General features: G+C 43.4%; 1 protein-coding gene across 9 annotated transcripts in view; it reads left to right on the top strand.

The window, feature by feature from the left end:
- DENND2B (DENN domain containing 2B) overlaps positions 1 to 18,128 on the top strand; it is a 180,614-nt gene that overhangs the window by 106,230 nt on the left and 56,256 nt on the right. Inside the window, exon 1 of one of the 9 annotated variants that reach the window (XM_047877914.1) lies at positions 10,662 to 10,666. The exons of the other annotated variants lie outside the window; for them this stretch is intronic. The gene's annotated coding sequence lies outside the window, so the exon portion shown is untranslated. Of the gene's footprint in view, positions 1 to 10,661; positions 10,667 to 18,128 lie in introns of those variants that run through there. 9 annotated transcript variants of the gene reach the window in all.

Here is an 18,128-nt window from a genome sequence, read left to right as displayed (position 1 = left end):
AGAGGGGTGAAGGGCGTGGAATAGGGGTGTCTCCATGTGCAGCCAAGAAAGAGCAGTGTGGCCCTTCTGAAGCCAGTTGCTAACCGATATTCTCTGGACATCCCTAGAGCCAAGCAGCCTCCTCCGTGAGGTCTGAGCTCAGAGTGCCTCCAGCCTAATAGCTGCCTGGATTGGCCATGATGCCTGTGTGAATAATTATAGGTCACTGAACAGAACCACTAGTCAGCTACATCCCTCAAAAATGCCTAATTGTAGGCTACAAATATGAAAATATACAAAAGATTAGATGCATGTCATACCCCATTACAGAGAGCAATGGCATGAGTCAGATGTGACTTGGGTGGCTTTTAGTATGTGAAAGCTGCTTGGTGAGCATGCTGACTGGCCCAGAAGAATGCAGGAGGAATATTCCCCATGCTTCTCACAAGGAGACTAGGGACTTAGGTGAGAAAATACATGCTGAGACCATAGCTTGCTCTCTGTATCTGCACTTGCGGATAAATGAATGTGATTTCCTGAAGGTAGATTTGATTCCTCTTTGGGAATTGTCTCCAGCATCAGTTTACAAACCATGATAGAAAACGTCACATTTGAGTCCAGGACTCTTGGCATTTGTGAGTCCAACATTTTTGGATTTAACCATTTCTACCACCCCTGGAGTCTTGTGAAGTGTATTAGTTTGTAGATTGCTGATGTTAACCTTAAAAATAAAACTTACTTTGCCATCAAAATGGGTTTATTCAGGAATAGCAGAGAATTACAATTCAAGACAAACAAGCTACCACAAAACCATACGCAAGTCCAAAGAACGAAGGAGAGGAACACTCTTTTATTGAGGAAAAGGGGAAATTGGGAGGGGCTGTTATAAACAAAAAGTCCATTGGAGTATAGTGGTTTTTCATTGGCTGAATTGTGACCTCTCATTGGCTGGGCTGTTGCTGGGAGAAGAGAAAAACCTTTCTTCTTCCTGCTGGTCTAGTAAAGTAGCTGAAGTAGTGTGGACTTACTTTTGGGCCTGCAATTGTGAGAGCTCCTACTTCTGGCCTCCTGACTCCATTTTAAATGAAGTTTCTTTTTATTAATTTTCATACTGAGGTCCGAGTGTGAAACATGGTGCTGCAAGGACTCAGGAGAGCAGGGTGCTTTGAGTCTGTCTTTGTGCCGAGCATTAGCATGTCTGTTGAGCTGTGTAGATCTCCATTCGGAATGATCTGTGCATTTGTGAGGAAGGTAAAATTGGTTAGGATAAGAATTCTTTTTTTTCCTAAGGTTTTCTTTTTAAGGTTTATTTGAGAGAGAGAGAGAGCGAGAGAGAGAGAGAGTGCCAAGTGTGAGTTGGGGAGAGGCAGAGAGAGAGAGAGAGAGAGAGAGAGAATGAATGAATGAATGAATTCTGGGCAGGCTCTGCACTGTCAGTGTGATACGAGGTTCGAACTCATGAACTGCGAGATCACGACCCAAGGGGAAGTCAGACGCTTAACTGACTGAACCACCCAGGCACCTCAGGGTAAGGATTTTTTTTTTTAATGTTTATTTATTTTTGAGAGAGACAGAGACAGAATGCAAGTGGGTTAGGGGCAGAGAGAGACGGAGACATAGAGTCCGAAGCAGGCTCCAGGCTCTGAGCTGTCAGCACAGAGCCCGATGCAGGCTCGAACTTACAACTGTGAGATCATGACCTGAGCTGAAGTCGGACGCTCAACCGACTGAGCCACCCAAGTGCCTCTGGTAAGGATTTTTAAAATGAGTCTGTGGAGTAGCTTGTGAACCCCCTAAAAGGAAAACCCTGAAATGGGAGACAGAAATGTATGTTCCTACAGGGTTTCTGTGGGGGTTATTGGGGTTTATTAGATAGCCACAGGGCTCTGTGACTCAAAGTGAGTAACTGCTGTCCTCTAAAGAGTGGAGATTTGGGACAGTTTCAGTACACATCCCCTTTGATATGAAGGCTCTACAGTATACTTGACAGTTACTGCTTATTCTGACCTTAAGATGGTTTTCTCTAGTTTGTACTTTTTTTTGGTCATATGAATGAGTTAGCATCCTTGAAGAATGCAGATTTTCCTTCAGAGAAACTTCAAATCATATTCCAAAGCCTCTGAGGCAGTTTCCAAATGAGAGTTTCAGAAATGCTTTGACAATGTATTGGATGGAATAAACATTTAGGCCTTTAAGGACTACTTTGAAGAGGGTAACGTCTGGGTGTATTGTGTATTTGTGTATCATTATTGTTAAATAATCTGCTTCATTACCTGTAGTTATAACTTTCATGCCCTCACCAGTTGGAGCCAAGCCTACAGCCCTAGCACAAGCTAGGCAAAGAAGATCTTAGAATTATTTCTTTGAAAATTGCTCTATAGTAACTATGTTGTCATTCAGGTGGCCTCTAGCAGGATAATTGCCTGAGGCTGATGGGGATATGATAAGCTCCTTGAGAGAAGTGAAAGCATCTGAAATACCTCATGTTACCTGTCAGGACCATACTTACCTATTGCTGGGCTGAGGGAGCTTGGGTTCACGTAGAAGCCTACTTTACCAGGTGGTGGTGAAACGGGGGCTTTAATAAATGTTCAGCCTGGTGGCTTGCTCTGGTCTGATCTGGTCGAGCACCCTGCTGTCTCTCAGTGGGAGGCCCCTCCGCAGCTGAAAAGGCAGCCTTAGCTTAGTCTAGATTTCTAGGCTTTTTAAGTAGCAGTAGAAGTGGTAGGTAGGGTTCATCTGTGGCCTTTGGGGTCTTCTTTCCTCTCAGTTTCAAATTCTTTAGTCAATTCTGAAACCAAGGAATCTGATATGGAAGGGACCTTACATGCCATCTGTGCTAAACTACAAAGCAGGGCGAGAGGGGAGATAGACTAAGTTTATCTACCTTATTCACTGCTGTGTCCATAGCATCTTAATTAAGTGAATGGCATGTAGTAGGGATTCAAAAAATACTTTCTGGAAGTGAATACTTTCTGGAGTGAATCCCTGTGAACACCAACAACTTCAGACCATTGCTATTGCTTCATTAATTCATCTATTTGACAACTATTAATAAGCACCTACTGTGTGCTATTTACCCTGAGTTCTGGGATATACTACGGTGAACAAGATAGTCCTTGTCTTCAAGAGCATAGTTTGTAATTGAGAACATTGGTAATTAAAAAGAACTTAAAGTCTTTAATTGGAATTTAAGACTAAAAAATTCTTCCTCATTTTCTCCGTTCTGGATCTTCTTATGTCTGAGGTCTCTTTGGGGGCCGTAGAAAACACATATAATCCCTTTTTCACATGAGAGCCTTTTGGAATTCTCAAGGCAATTATCCTCTTCCTCCATCCCCAGTCTTTCCTTCTCCAGGGTAAACATTCTCCATTCCTTTAGTCATTTCTCCCATCACATGCCTCTGAGTGCCCCCTCCATCCCGGTTGCTGTCCTCAGGATGCGGTCCAAACTGAGTCTGTCCATTTGACAGTGTGGAGTCCAGAACTCAATACAGTATCCCAAACATTAAGTTCCAGGGAACACTCCAGCCTGGAGCCTTTCCTGCATTTCTGCTTTTCTGTGTTTTCTCTGGGCCCAAGCAATGGCCGATGGAAAGAGAAGGTCCTGGACTTGGCCAGACTGAGAACATCTTCATATCTGGCTGGCTAACCCTAAAAGTGAAAACTTTGTTTTGTCTTCTTTCTGCCTTTGCCCCCAACCCCTACCCCTCTCCCTTGATATGGACAGTCTATGTACAGCCTTGCTGCCTGCCAGTGGCTTGCCTTTCCTTTTCTGAGTCACTGCCCTTCATTACCAGGGAAATTAGCATGAAAAAGCAAATTCCAGTTCTATAACTTTATTCTGTTCTAGCCCTTTGTCACATTCTGTACCCCAACCCCCACCAAAAATGGCAAAAGTTGAGTCTTGTGACATCACAATAGTTAGCTATTGTATCAAAGGCCATGATGTCACCAACGGAGGATTATAACTTCAGGGAAGAATGGAGGGAGGGAGTGTAGCAGGCTAGAGACTCCTTAGGAACAAAGGAGTTATTTTTATGCAAATCTTCACCCAAAAAGCAGCAGTGGCCTTTCTATGGATGGGCTGTCTGTCAGTGGAAGTCCTCACCCAGATTCCCATTGCTCCCTCCCTCTGTGGATTAATGGTTTGGTTTGTGGACATTGCCCAAGCCTGAGCATGTGTGGAAGTCTCCTGCTGGCGGGGTGGATTCTGGGCTGGCTTTGGGTTTTGTTCATGAAGTCAGTACTGAATAGAGCTTTTTAGGGAGGGAGTTCAGAGGAAAGCCTGGGAGCCTGGGGTGAAGCTGACACGGATGTGCACAGCCTCTGGGTTGAGAAAGAGCTGATGTGCAGCCACTTGTCTTCCGGCAGAGGGGCAGCTGTTCTGTCGGGCGCCGTGTGCCTCCGCGTGCCCTCCATAGACCTGAGTGCTTGCTGCTCACCTGTTTCTGGGGCAGGGTTGGGTGTGCCCTGGGGACTCCTTTTTGGCTCCTGGATGCAGAGATGTAAAAACACCTGCTGCAGATGTTCCCAAACGTTCTCAGTTCGTGGGCCCTTTATATTTCAGTAATTTTTTCAGTGTTCGTAGACATTTAGGTCTAAACAATTTAGTAAGTACTTATATCCTAACAACTGACTACCCATTTGAAAAAATTATACACCTAAATGGAAAGGAAACATACTTTTATTTCATAAATAATTACAGTTACTAACTAGTGGGTCATACTGGGCCCTGTACCATGTCTCACATCTTAGTATGGGGACAGATGGTAGCTACACTTGTAGTGAACATGGCATCATGGATGAACTTGTAGAATCATGATTTATACACCCGAAACTATTGCAACATTGGTTGTCAACTAGTCAAAAAACCCCTCACATCTTGGAATCAGATTGAATATTGCCATCCTCATTTCCTGTTCTACATTGCTTTTCACATGGTACTCGCTTTTTATCACTGTAGCTGCTGAAAATCCAGCTTCACCAAGAAATGGGATCACTAAAAAGAATGTAGTGTGATCTGATGTTAAAACTGTGAACTCGTGGGGTGTCCGGCAAATGTTGAATATTGCTCTGTTTCCCTCAAAAAAATTAAAATATCTTGTATTTTACTGTGAGTTCATTGCAGTGCTCTAGGATACCTCAGCACACAGTTTGGAAATCACAGACCTGCAATTGCCAAGCAGCACTTGCTTTGTTTAAAGGAGGAAAAAGAGGCAAATTCTGTCCCCATAATGACTCTTAAAGAAGTTGGACAGATGGATGCACAGAGTCCCCTTACCTGCAGTCTCTGCTTCAGCATGACTGCACTTTTTGAGGAGGGCCTTTCTTTGACCAGGGTCTGTCTTTGTGAGAGTTTCTGTTCCTGAGTGGAGAAGAATGATGAAGAGAAAAGGCCTGAAGAGCAGCAAGAGAGGAGCATCTCTTATATTTATTTTGTGCTGATTCAGGGCCCTCTGAAGTAGTTGGCTTAAAGAAAAATGGGATTTTTAACACCAAGAATTTGGGGGCCAGGCAGGGGACCTCTGCTAATATCCTTTTCAAACTCTATCCACATAGAGCGGGGCTGCAGGTGTGTACTTGGGATAGAGGATGGCTTCCTGCCACAAGATATGACAAAGACCAAGGGACTGATGTGCTCTGGTATCAATTATGGAGCTCAATGCTAACCTTCTCCAGACTCTGGTGTCTGCCACTTACTGTGATCCCTGGGCAAATTACTTAGCCTGAGCCTCAGTTTCTTCACCCGTAAAGTAGAAATACTGACAGATTAAGTGAGATAAATGCATGCATAGAGCCAGCAAAGTCTGCTGTGTATGTACACTTCCATCTACTACCTTCCAAAATTGAGGAACAAAGGGCTTTTCTCCAAAAGTGATCTGGCCAAGATCTGCAGTATGAGAATAAATCTACTTCTTCATGATAATTCTGTGTATCTAATGTTCTCAAATCTTCTGAGCCCCTTTAACCTGTGTACACACTCCGTGGATTCCTTTCTCATTCTCTAAATGACATTTAAAAAATGAACAGAGTTCTTATTTAATGTAGTTAATTTATCAGCGTTTTCCATTAGGTTGTCACTTTTTGTGTCCTGTTCCAGAAATCTCAGCCTCCTCCAAGGTCTGTCTGTTTGGCTTTTGCTCATGGTTTTTCTTCTGTTTTCAGTGCTCCTCTTCTGTCTTCTTTATCTTTCCCAAGCCCTGCAAGACCCAGCCCAGTATCACTCTCTGTCTTCTCCAGATGCCCTCCTAAAATCCATTCTGGCCACCTGATTAGGTGTCCTTCTCCTTGTTCCCAGAGCTCTGTGTTCATACTTCTTTCACAGCTCTTGTTACATTGTACCAGGATCTTTTTTAATCTAACTCAGGCAGGATAGGATAGCTGCTCAAGGGCAAAGACCAGATTAAAGCACAGTGGTTTGGGGGCTTGGCTGGGAAGATATTCTCAAAGGGTTTGAGTAAGTAAATAATTGAAAGCCTTAGGTGCCCACACCTGGCCCTCTTCTCTACTTCTCTAACAGTATTTCCCAACCTATCTTAACCTGTTCCCCCTTTGGATGAACATAAAAATCTTGTGGGCAGATTGTGAATCCCCCAGGGAGTGTAATCCTGATTGAGAGTTAACTACATTCTGGTGCTTCACAGAGGTCTGTTCAGTAGTATCCAAAATGTAGACATGAGAAAAGAGAGGTCCTATAATTCATTAAGATCCATAGAAAGGACCCTTGCATTTTGCAGTCAGAAAGTCCTTGTAATCTTTGCAGAGAGCAATTTCAGGTCAGTTCTTAGGCTGCAGTCACCCCTGCCCTGAATCTTTTGGATGCTCAGAGGGCTGGTCCTTTTTGAGTTTTCTGAGTGGGTAGGATTGTTGCAGGTAGGGTTAGACTCTGAACTGGAAAGGCTTGTGGGGTTGGAAGATGGGCCTGGATAATGGAGCCTGAAGCTGTTCACCCTGTCCAGGGAGGGCCACTCTGAGCTGGTGGCAAATTTTTTTCATTCAAAAAATATTTTTTGAGGGCCTACTGTGTGTCAGGCAGTGTTCTAGCCACTGAGGACACAGATTATGAACAAAAATCCTTAGCTTATTTAAACATAGTAAGTGGGGGAAAAAAAGGTAGTATGTGAGATTGCAATAAATGATATGGAGAAAAATAAACCAAGAAGTGGGGAATAGGAGTGGTGAGGGGTCACAGAATGGAGGAAGGTTATTTTTGGTTTTGTTTTTAAAGATTTTATTTTTAATTTTTTTTTTAATTTTTTTTTCAACGTTTATTTATTTTTTTGGGGACAGAGAGAGACAGAGCATGAACAGGGGAGGGGCAGAGAGAGAGGGAGACACAGAATCGGAAACAGGCTCCAGGCTCCGAGCCATCAGCCCAGAGCCCGACGCGGGGCTCGAACTCACGGACTGCGAGATCGTGACCTGGCTGAAGTCGGACGCTTAACCGACTGTGCCACCCAGGCGCCCCTAAAGATTTTATTTTTAAATAATCTCCATACCCAACGTGGGCTCAAACTTGCAACCCCGAGATCAAGAGTTGCATGCTCTACTGACTGAGCCAGTTAGGCACCCCAGAGAAGATTTTTTTTTTAAGTTTTATTTATTTATTTTGAGAGAGAGAGAGAGAGAGCGCACATGCTGAAGGGGTAGAGAGAGAGAGAGAGAGAGAGAGAGAGAGAGAGAGAGAGAATCACAGGAATGTTCTGCACCATTTGTACAGAGCCCAATGTGGGGCTTGAACTCATGAACCATGAGATCATGACCTGGGCTGAAATCAAGAGTCAGACGCTTAGCTGACTGAGCCACTCAGGTTCCCCAAAGAAGGTTTTTTAGTGGGAATTTTGTTAATACTAAGTTTTTACAGTGTGGTCAGGGAAGGCCCCATTAAGAAGGGGACACATATGACCCAAGTCCTGGAAGAAGAAGGAGCAGGCTTTCTTGCGGGGTGTTCTCTAGTTACAGGGCATGGCCAAGTATGAAGGCCCTGAGGTAGCACATGCTTTGGGTGTTTGAGAAAGCAACAAGGAGGCAGTGTGGCTAGTGTGGAAAGAGTAAGGGGAAGAATAGTTGAAACGAGGTCAAAGATCTCATGAAGGGCCTTGTGAGTCATTTTACTTATGAGTAAAAAGACTTGCTTTTACTTTGGGAGCCACGTCAGGGTTTTCAGCAGAAAGGGGACAAGATCTGCACTAATGCTGGTGGTAGGTTATTGAGGGTCTGCTCTGATAGTTACTGTTTTCTCAGTGAAACAGGAAGCAAAGTCAGAAGAGTAAGAAAAAGGAAAGAGATTTTAAGATTGAGAATGGGGGAAAGCTAACCCACTGACTAGAGACTTCAAGTGTGTTCCCTCTTGGTTCTGAGTATCCTCTGTTTTTTGTAGATGGCTTCTCATTGGTCTCTGTGTTCTCATTATAGAGGTGGGATATTCTGCCTAATGCTACAGATAGAAGAATGGAAGTATGGAGATTTGTGCAGTCCCTTTGGCCCTTACTATTCCCTAGTCTTCTTCTGAGAAAGTTGGCTTGTGGGTGGTGTGTTTTTTAGAGCAGGGAAGGCATCTTTCCATCAGTCAGGTTGAGTTCACCTAGACTGGAAAGCATGGGAAGGGGGAGAAGGAGGTCAAGATTTAGGATCAAGAAAGGCTTCAGAAAGAAGTTGACACTTGAGTTGAATATTCAAGAAAGAGTGGGGGAGGAGGACATCAAGATAGAAGGAATTGGTTGAACAAAACCTTAAAGACATGAACATTATTGGCATCTGCAGGAAATGGCAACCAGTCTGCTGTGGCTGGCCGGAGGAAGGCACTGTGTAAGACAGGTCTGTGGCCTTTGAATCATCATCATGATTATGGGATCCACTTCTTGCCAAAGTGAACGAGGGCAGTGGTTAGCCCCAAGGAGCAGGGCTCTTTGTGGGGCAAGCCTCTGTTCTACTTTCTTTTTCCAAGTGCTGCCAAGTCATTCGACAGAGCAGGCTCTGCTGTCCTGGCAGAGCTGGGTTCAGCTGCTTGCTGACAGGCTGCGTTTCCAGACCAGCTGAAACAGCCATGTCTGGGTTTTTAAAACTATCTTGGAAGCCACCAGATTTCCTTTGGCCTGCAATTGCCTAACAAGCCCTCACCCCATTTCAGGCTTTCAGGAAACATTTAAACCCAGCTTCCAACCTCCACAGAATCTGTACTGAAGTGGAGAAGGACCATCTGGCAGGAAAAGGGATTGAAAATGGTTGAGGTTGAAAACCCAAACTTATAGGCCTCTTTGAGGAGGAGGGTTGGGAAAGAGGATGTGGGAGTGATAAATGGACAGTGAAAAGATGGAAAGAGCTTATTTTTTTTTCTGATTATTATTCAACAACAACAACAAAAACCATCTTTTCCCGTGGCTGCATGAGGAAGATTTCAGCCTCATGGTGACCTGTAAAAACACCCAGCATTTCTGACTTCCCAGCAAAACAAATCTCAGTTCCTCTCCACTTGACCAGGCTTATGATTCCCTTGACATTTTTGCTTGAAGAGCTTTCTGGACCTAGAATCTGAGAACCTGGGGCTGGCATGGAAAGGCTCCAAGGTATAAGGTATGTAGAGGTAGTGACAGAGAAAAAGGGTCTGGCATTTTGGAGGGAAGTATGGGATAGAGTTGAGAAGATCATTCCTGGCTCCCTTTCTAAAGCTTTTGGTGCCTACCCAGCCAAACTCTGAGCCCACTTTGTCCCCTTTCCTTGTAAGCCCTTGATTTTAGGCACAGCAGAGCCAAAGACAGGTTTTGGGCAGATAACCAATAAGAAATGAATCGGGAAAGGAGGGGAGGAAAAGGGGGATGAAGGAGGAGAAGCCAGCGTGAATGAGATGAAGGCAAGATTCCCAGGAACAGCCTTTCCTTGTGGGTGTGTTGGATGAGAACTTACTACTGAAGCAGCGTTCAGGAAGATAATAGGGATACTTGTGAGGAGATTGATTGAAAGCCTCGAGGTGGACAAGATCGGCTGAGGGGTAGAAGGAAAAGGCCTGCCATTGACAGTCTGACTGGGTGGCAGCCACAGTGGGAAACTCTCATCAGCTTTACAGCAGCTGTGACTTTGGGAAGAGAAGGAGCACACTTTAAAGGATATGCCCTGTGTGGGATTTCTAGGGCCCTTTGTCATCCTTGCCTCTGACTCCCTGGGGGTCCTCTTCTGTCATCAGTTAACAAGTCAGTTCACATTTAGTTGAGCACCCAGGGAAGAACTAGCTAGAACTGCCCCATAGCTTTCTCAGCCATGTGGGGACAGAGGAGGCCAGCATGGTGGGAGAGCAGTGTCGCTGAACTTCTAGGAATGCCAAGCAACAGAGAGGCTGTGCAGGTGAGCTGTTAGTCCAGGCAGAGCCATGAAAGGGAGACAAAGCCCTTTCCTCCCACCTTAGTCTAATCCAAGGACATCTGCTGGAGAGAAGGACTCAAACACTCTTTTGGGAACTCTGGTTTGCATGGTTAAAGGGAACTCATTCTAATGATGATCCTCCCTGAAGCTGGTAGAGCCAATATTGGTTGCTGGGACTCTTGAAGGAGGAAATTAAAGACCTAAGCCCTCCTCCAGGGAGTTGCTGGTCTGTTCCTTTTCTTGGCCAGGGACCAGTGATGAGGAAAGGTTGCAGGAGGGAGTCAGTAAGAAGGTAAGGAGGGTCTGAGTAGGTGTTCCCTGGGCAGGGGTAGTAGGAATGTTGACCCCACCATGGTCAGATGACAGCTGTACAGACCTGTACAGTCTCCAGGCTGCAACCAGGTTCTCAGGGCACACATGGAGCTCTGTTCCCTTTCCCACCTCTTCCTTCTCTTTGGGCTGCTTCCTAAGCTGCCACATCCACGTGGGAGATTGCTTAAGAAATGAGTGGAATGTAGTTGTTAGCAGAAATTCTCTTACATGGTTTAGAGGTTTCCTTTGTCAGGTGTCTTGACTTCTTACCTGGACCAGTAAAACAGAGTGCTTGACAGTGACTGTCTTTCCTCTCAATGGCGACTTTAACCCTAGCAAAATGGGAGGCTTTCTTCCAAATGCCTGTGTCTATTCCTCATCACTCTCAAGCTTCATATGTCTCCTCCTTCAGGGCAAGGCATATTGTCACATCCACAATTAGGCCTGCAGAAAAGTATCATACAGACATTTAGAAATATCACCTAAACAAATGGAAATGGTTGTTTTTTTTTTTTTTTTGCTCTAGGATAGGAAGGTTCATTCTTAGAGTCTGGGCATCCCTCAGAAGGAACTCCCTTAAGAGACTGACCTGATGGTCCCTTCTTGGACCTTCAGAGAACACAGATATTCTCTGTGGTCATGGGATTGGATTGTATGGAGAAGAAGTGGGAGAGAGAGTTGCAAGATGAAGGCTAGCCTGAGCAAAAGCTGGGAGCCTTTCAAGAGGTCTTTCCTCCAGTGACAGTGAGGAGAGAAAATGGGGGGTTTCAAGTGACTAAGAGGCAGTGCCCTGGACTAGACTAGGCTCTTCTTCCCTGCACTGCTCAGGCCCAGCTGTACAGAGGCTTTGTGTGGATGCTCCACAGGAAGCAAGCTTCTGGTGGTACGGTACCTCCTAAACTTTCCCTGCTGGGACTCAGGCTGGGGCTGTAGCACTCACCTGCTGATAGAGTCAGGTCACAGAGCTGAGTAAAGCTGGCCAGCTGTAGGCACTGGGTGGGCAGGGACAGCGGTAAATTGGAGAGAGCTTGCTGCATCTAAGTGAGCCACTTCTGGGGCGCCTGGGTGGCTCAGTCGGTCCAGCGTCCAACTCTTCTTGGTTCCGGCTCAGGTCAGTGATCTCATGGTTTGGTTCCTGAGTTTGAGTCCCGCATCAGGCTCCCTGCTGACAGTGCAGAGCCTGCTTGGGATTCTCTGTCTCTCCCTCTCTGCCCCTACCTTGCTCACACTGTCTCTCTCACTCTCAAATAAAAAAATAAAAAATAAATGGGCCACTTTTACTCAGTATAGTCAATTGTTGCCACACAGAAATGCAGTGACATCAGATTTTCTGGTTTTTCAAGAGAAGCCAGAATCTGATTTTTATTTGTATTTTATTTGTACCCACCCACTTTTTAAAAATGTTTGACAACTAGGGGTGCCTGGGTGGCTCAGTTTGTTGAGACTCTGACTTCGGCCCAGGTCATGATCTTGTGATTCACCAGTTCGAGCCCTGCATCGATCAGGCTCTGTGCTGACAGCTCAGAGCCTGGAACCTGGAGCCTAGAGCTGCTTCAGATTCTGTTTTTTCCTCTCTCTCTGCCCCTCCCCTGCCCACTCTCTGTTTCTCTCTCTCAAAAATAAATAAATGTTAAAAAAAATAAAATGTTTGACAATTCAAATTATTTAAAAATAAAGGGAGGGCCAGATAAGACCTATTTTTTTGCTCTTGCAAACCATCAGTTTATGTCTTGCAGACACCAGTTTATGTCTTCAGGTATAAACTCTTTTTCCCAGGAGTTCAAAGTGAGGAGAAAGTGAGGAAGGTGGATGTTAGGTACCAGAGGTGAGTGGCAGGAAGAGTTGTTTTGAGATATAAGAACACTGGGCACACCAGAAAATTGAGTAACTGTTTAGAGGAGACATTGATAATGCTTTCATATTATTATCCATATTGTATTATAGATCTCATATTGTACCTGCTCCTTTGTCTTTGAGGGTCAGTGGTTCTGTGCAGGGTGGGAGCAGCTGAGGGGTGGGAGGAGGAAGAGGAGCTGAATGAACATCCATCTTTTATTTGCTTATAGCTGGGAAAATCCTTAGGAGGATAGTCAGTAGTGACCCTTTGTACCTTCCCAAGTCCTCAGAAAGTGGTAGGACAGAAGTTTTCACACTTACAGGTATATAAACTAGCTTAAAATGCAAATTTCTAGTCCCCATTCCTATAGATTCTCATTCAGGAGGTGGAGGTGGGGCCTGGGACTCTATTTTTAACAAGCAGCCCACTGATGTTAAGGCAAGTGAGTGCACAGTGGAGTCAGACAGAGCTGAGGCCACATTCCTGTTCTGTTCCTTCACTGCATGAGTGATCTTGGGCCAATCATTCAGTCTCTTTGAAACTAAATTTCCTGATTGGAAAAATGGGCCTGTATCATCACTACCTTGCAGGATGGTGAGAGCAGAATCAGAAGATGATTAGAGATAATGCAGGGTCCTGGCTCTGAGCTGTGGCACTGGTGCAGGCTCAAGTGCCTGTGTGGCCACTTTCTAGCCAAGTGACTTGAGGCAAGCTATTAACTGCTCTGTACCTTGGTTTCCTTGATATGTGTAAATAATAATACCTACTTCATAAAGTTGTTACTAGGATTAAGTGGTTTAATACATGTGAAGCACTTATAACTTCAGGTATTACAATTATATAAAGAATGTAGCAGCATGTCTTAATAAATGTACCTTTGCTTTTCCTTAGGCCCTTTAACTGTGGGTAACAAATAGGTTGAGGCTCACTTCAAATGTCACTTCCCTATGAGACATTCCTGGGGTACACTTTTTACTTGACTCTTGTCCCTTTATTGTTACATCCTCTAGGGCAAGGACCGTGTCTGTCCATTTTTATATTCTAGTACGTTTGCATAGTGCTTAGCATAGTATAGCAAACAGATTGAATGACAGTACCAGTGACTCTGAAAATGACTTAAGGTCAAGAATGGTTGCCTTCCACATACCCACAGAAGCATGATCTGGAAGAAAAACCTTTTATTAAGCTTTTGTATGCCAGGCAATCACGTGAGGTAGGTCATGTTATTATTATTGCTCTTATAGTGACAAAGTTTAGTCTTTGAAACTCACTTGTTCAGTGTCACTTAACTAGCAGTTGATAGAGGCAGGGTTGGACTTAGTTATTTGACCCCAAATCAGGTGTTCTTCCCACTGCACCTCAAGTACCTGGGACTGTGGTTTGTCTGTCTCAATGCAGTTTATAGAAAAATTCTGGGGGTACCTAATTATAGTCCTTTCTCTGGATAGTCCTGACTCTTCAGATAGTTGTCTATAATTTGTTAGAGCTAGGGTTTTGAGCAATTTGTCATTGGTCGTAGATGCTAATTGAACAATTCACTTTCTAAACAAGCAGTTTCTTCTTGGACTTTGCCACTGATGGGCCTGAGAACAAAACAGTGTCTCAGTTCCCTTCTCTGCTCCATGCTCAGTGGCTGTTTCCTCTAACTGGAGTGTCTTCTCTCCTTGCAGCCCGACTAGCCAAGGTATCAGACTGAAAGCATAGATGAGAACCTGGAGTTGCTCTTAGGGCCCTGGGAGAAGCAGTGCCCCCCAGGAAGCCAGCCATGCAGAGTGCTCACGTCTGAGCTTCAGGTGTAAAGGGTTAGCCTGTGCCTTAGTTCCTCAAGCCCCTAGATTATTCCCTGAGCTGATAGACCTGGCCTAGTGAGAGCAGGTGGGAGGAAGGATGATGAGTTGGCATCTCTGTTCTTCTGACTTAGCAGGCCTGTCTGGGGTTCTCAGCAGTGCCTGCCCAAGATGCCTGAACTCCTAGGCTACTTTTGAGGCTAGCAGCTGCTATCTTGCAGAAGTGTGATCAAGAGTCCTTGCCATAGGCCTTGTAACAATTTTGATCCACTCCTCTCTTGGTTACCTCTTCACAGGATTTTTCTTCTTGGCCCAAGAAATGTCAAAGTCATCTGTATTTTTCTTTCTTATTAAGTTGGCTCTGTGTTCTCATATTCAACTATGTAAAAGCATTTGTGAGCAGTGGGTCCACCCTCCTTAGATCGGAAATATGGGAGAAGAAAGAATATATTTTTTATCATGTTATTTTAATACTTTTCAGTTTCTGGTATTTCCACAAATCTTCTGCCCTTTCCCTAAGGACCTGCCATGGAGCTGCTAGAGCATGTCTAGTGTTGTTTTGATGGGTTATGATGGTTATTGTGACCATTGTTACCATGGGCACGGTTGAAAGCTCATACTTAGCAAGTTGATTCCTTGTAGTGCTGTGCTCCCTGAGGACCCTGAGAACTGGCCTGGGAAAGCTTCCAGAGGCTGCCTTTTCTCTCCTTTCCTTCTGTTGTGCACACAGCCATATGCCAAGCACTTAACTTGGCATGGGGCTGAGAGCCAGTGTGCACAGGCTGGTGCAAGATTGACTTCTCCTCCTCCTCATTATCATCATCATCATCACCATCATCACTAACATTATGCTGTATACTTAGGTTTAAAGATTTTTTTCCCTAACAGATAGAGAAGGGTTTTCTCTGCTTAATGAAGGATAAAAGTGAGTCTCAGGTTTGGTTTTCTTTCAAAAGCATCTGCAGTCTTCACAATGGAGGGACGTTTCATTACTATCACCTGATGCCTGCTGGCTTCTTCCTCCCTTTCCAACTCCCACTTTGCCTGCTCCCACCATCAATAAAAACATAATCTGGAGAGCCTCCATGATGAAGTTAAAGAAATTAGAGGAAGTGCATTTCATATTGAAATTAGGAGAGAACTAGGAATGATAACAAAAATTACGGTTGGGCTTATTTTTTGCCATTGAGACCAATTGCTATTCTGCACCAAGGTAATAAGTAAGACAGCCTCTAGGATTAAGGCCTTTAGTGGCTGTAAATAAATATGTTTAATTTTTTTTTTCTAAATCCAAGTTAGTTAACATATAGTATAATAATGGCCTCAGGAGTAGAATTGAGAGATGCATCACTTACGTATAACACCCAGTGCTCATCCCAACAAGTGTCCCCCTCCCCCATTTAGCCCATCCCTCCACCCAACACCCCTCCAGCAACCCTCAGTTTGTTCTCTGTATTTAAGAGTCTCTTATGGTTTGCCTCCCTCTCTCTCCTTATTTTTCCTTCCCTTCCCCTATGTTCATCTTTTGGGTTTCTTAAATTCCACATATGAGTGAAATCACATGATATTTGTCTTTCTCTGACTGACTTATTTTGTTTAGCATAATACCCTCTAGGTCCATCCATGTTGTTGCAAATGGCAAGATTTCATTCTTTTTGATTGCCAAATAATAGTCCATTATATATGTATATATATATATATATATACACACACACACACACACATATATATACATATATACATGTGTATATATGTATATATATACACACATACATACACACACTAAAATAATATTCCGTTTTATGTGTGTATATATATATATATACACACACACACACACACACACACATACACACACATTTATAGTGCTTCTATAAATATTGGGGTGCATGTGTCCCTTCAAATCAGCATTTTTGTATCCCTTGGATAAATACCTAGTAGTGCAATTGCTGGGTTGTAGGATAGTTCTATTTCTAATTTTTTGAGGAACCTCCATACTGTTTTCCAGAGTGGCTGCACCAGTTTGCATTTCCACCAATAGTGCAAAAGTATTCCTCTTTCTCCACATCGTCACCAACATCTCTTGTTGCTTAAGTTGTTAATTTTAGCCATTTTGACAGGTGTGAGGTGGTTCCTCATTGTGGTTTTGATTTGTATTTTCCTAATGATGAGTGATGTTGAGCATCTTTTCATGGTTCTGTTAGGCATCTGGATGTAAACAAATATGTTTAACTTTCACATCCAAATATACTTCATTTTGGTCTGTGTGATGGGAATACCAATCAGAGTGAGAATGGCTGTTCAGCTTCCAGGAAGGGGGTGCTAGTTCAGGCCAGAATGTACGTTCACACTGGAAATATGCTTGGTGTATCAGTTGTGTTCTCTCTCACATCCACTCTTCAGGGCACTTAAAAAAAGGGTTTTTTTTTTTTTTGTCCTTAAGTTTTATTTGAACAACTATCTTGAGATATAACTTACATACTATAAAATTCATACATTTTACTTGTTTTAGTATGTTCAGAGTTGTACAACCATCACCACTATCTAATTCCAGTACTTTTTTTCACCCCAAAAAGAAGCCCAAACTCATTGCAGTCATTCCCAAGTGTGCCACTCTCCACCCAACTTAGGCAATTACTAATTTACTTTCTGTCTGTATAGATTTGCCTATTCTGGACATTTTGTGAAATTGGCACGAGGTTTCATGCATGTTATAGAATGTATCAGTATTTCTCCTTCCTTTTTATGTGTGAATAATATTCCATTGTATGGATATACCATACTTTGTTTATGCATTCATTCACTGATGATCATTTGGATTTGTTTCCACTTTTTGGCTATTATGAATAATGCTGTTACGAACATTTGTGTACAGATATTTGTGTGGACACAGTTATATTGCTCTTGGGTATAAACCTAGGAGTGGATCATGCTGGGTCATATGGTAACTCTGTGTATAACTTTTTGAGGAACTGCCAAACTGTTTTCCAAAATGTTTGCACCATTGTACATTCTCACCAGCAATGAATGAAAGTTCCAGTTTCTCCACAGCCTCACTAAAATTTTTTTTAACATTTATTTATTTTTGAGAGAGAGAGAGAGAAACCGAGCATGAGCAGGGGAGGGGTAGAGAGAGAGGGAGACACAGAATCTGAAGCAGGCTCCAGGCTCTCAGCTGTGAACACAGAACCCGATGTGGGGCTCGAACCCATGAACCGTGAGACCATGACCTGAGCCGAAGTTAGATGCTTAACAGACTGACCCACCCAAGTGCCCCTTAATTTTTTAATTTTTAATTCTCTTATTTTTACAGATATCTTTATTGCATATGCTCTACCTAACTATTGGACTCAAGATTCTGAGGCTTGCAGTGGATAGAGCTAGATAAAGTGCCTGGTCTACTCTAGCACTTTATAAACCACCAGTGAATATAATGTCCTATAACATCATCTAAACTGTCTTAGTAAACAAATGTTCTACTATAGCAAGGGTCAGGAAACCATGGTCCATTGGCCAAATCCCAGACATTCACCACTTGGTTTTGTAAATACAGTTTTACTGAAACGTAATCGTTTATGCCTATTAATTTACATACAATCAGTGGCTATTTTCATATTATGTGAAGAGTTCAGTAATTGGAACAGAGACTGTATGACCTCTATAGCCTAAGATATTTATTATTTAGGCCTTACAGAAAAATTTACCTACCCCTGTTCTAGACACAAATTAGTATTCTGAGAAAAAAAGTGGGAAGGAGTTCTACCATCAAATAAGTCCAAGAAGTGGCATATCTCTTCATGAAAATTTAAATTTTATGCTAACAAGAAAAAAATCTAGAGTTTTGCATAAGTATG

The sequence above is a fragment of the Prionailurus viverrinus genome, chromosome D1, assembly GCF_022837055.1.
Source record: "Prionailurus viverrinus isolate Anna chromosome D1, UM_Priviv_1.0, whole genome shotgun sequence".
Lineage (NCBI taxonomy): Eukaryota > Metazoa > Chordata > Mammalia > Carnivora > Felidae > Prionailurus > Prionailurus viverrinus.
Note: the sequence above shows the minus strand (reverse complement) of the source record. Positions and strands in the feature narration are given on the sequence as shown.